At 36.5% G+C, this 1,704-nt stretch overlaps 1 long non-coding RNA gene across 1 annotated transcript in view; it reads right to left on the bottom strand.

Moving 5' to 3' along the window:
• Window positions 1-1,251: 1,251 nt before the first annotated feature.
• LOC119592133 overlaps window positions 1,252-1,704 on the bottom strand; it is a 1,668-nt gene continuing 1,215 nt past the window's right edge. Inside the window, exon 2 of the long non-coding RNA XR_005230408.1 lies at window positions 1,252-1,704. This exon is cut by the window's right edge and continues 901 nt beyond it. This is a non-coding gene — a long non-coding RNA (uncharacterized LOC119592133).

The raw sequence follows: 1,704 nt of genomic DNA, 5'->3' as shown, positions 1-1,704 counted from the left end.
GTGGTCAAAGGAGAGCCTGAGGTCAGGGAATCGGATGGGTTTACATCGTTGGGGCTATTTGATAAAGGGGCAAGCCTCATTGCCCTTAATAGTGGGGATATGTTTTCATTACTGGCCATGGTAAGCCTGGGTTATGTTGGGGATAAAAACAGTCCATCCCTCAGGGTCCCCTTGAGGGGTAAGGGCTAGGTAACTAAATCAGGGGAATACCGTGCCCATGGCTCCCTCAGTCCGTTCAGGACTGGCACAAAGTCAGCCTTTCATCCTTTCAGCACGGCTCTCACACTTTAGGAGGTGGATAGCAGAAGGGTTTGATGAAGAGACAGAAACGAAAAGTTGGAAGGAAAAAAAGACCATGCAAAATTAGTTGAGTCGAGGGCTGAGTCCCAAGGTTGGGGAGTTCTCCATCATTGGGTCCCAGTCTCCGCCTCCTAAGTCCCCCCACGACAACAACGGGCAAGGGATTGGGGGGGTTAACTGACTGAAGCACGAGCATGTTTAACATGATAAAGACTTGTGCCTAATCGAAATAGTCATTACCTTATGATTATTTACTCCGTGTTCTGCAGACTTTTCATCATGAGCCAGTTTGGTTGGTTTCATATACTACCATATCAAAAGGTTTATTATGCACGAGTGTTTACAGCTCTCTTCCATCATGAAATGTTTGTTTTTTATAACATTTAACTGTTAGGACTATTCCTTCCTTCTTTCGATTTTTTTTGGTATGTGGAGATCGTAACCTCGGATACTTTTGGTATATGATGTTTACATTATCTTATTTATAAAGCAAACCCAGTGACTAGTAACTGGCTCCCTCACTTTGGACAGTATACTGGTAGGCTGGAAGTTCGATAAATTGCCCTCCTCCATCGTCCATGACCTGTATTTGTTAATGTCGAAAAGTAAATCGTATTGCAAATGGCTACAAGATATTGACCAAAGATTAAAAATTGTCTGAGGCTTTTTTCACTTAAATTTTGGACAGGTCAGTTGAAATAATCGATTTCTTTCCCTTGTGTTTCATTCATCTCTTATTTCCTGTGTTAATGACAGTTATTACACTGTAGTTGTTTTTTTCTAAATTTCTTTTCTATTGGAATTTGGTCACAATGGTCTTATATTAGTATCAACATAATCCACTATGATGGTATTCATACTATCTGATAATACATTAATTACTGATAATGTTAAAATAAAACACAAACAAAAAATTAAAATGCCCTACTGTATGAAGGTTAACAGAAACACTTTATCATTTATATTTATTATGTGTTACATCACCAAAAATAAAAACATAAAAAAATACATTCCTTGCAAAATTATTAATCAAACATAAAGGTATTGAAAGTCACAAAATCACACCACATAAAAAGTGACGAACACTGCAATCAACTGCATACAATTATCATGTCTCTTTTTTCCTATGGCTATACCATTTTCACCTCTCAAATTGTTACTAGAATTCACATTCCACTTTATCAGTAACTGATAATCAGAAGTTTATGGTTGCTTTGCTATTTTTGAAATATACAACTTCTAGACACAGAATACACTTCATTTTCTTATCTACATACAAAAATGTTTAAGATATGGGTATGAAAATATTTATAATAATTGAAGACAAGGCATAACCTATCACTGCAAATAACTGAAAGCAATATATCCAATTATAAATGACTAAAAATGCTCTTTACTATACAC

Source organism: Penaeus monodon, chromosome 3 (assembly GCF_015228065.2).
Source record: "Penaeus monodon isolate SGIC_2016 chromosome 3, NSTDA_Pmon_1, whole genome shotgun sequence".
NCBI lineage: Eukaryota > Metazoa > Arthropoda > Malacostraca > Decapoda > Penaeidae > Penaeus > Penaeus monodon.
The sequence above is the reverse complement of the archived record's forward strand: the minus strand, read 5'-3'. Positions and strand labels throughout refer to the sequence as shown.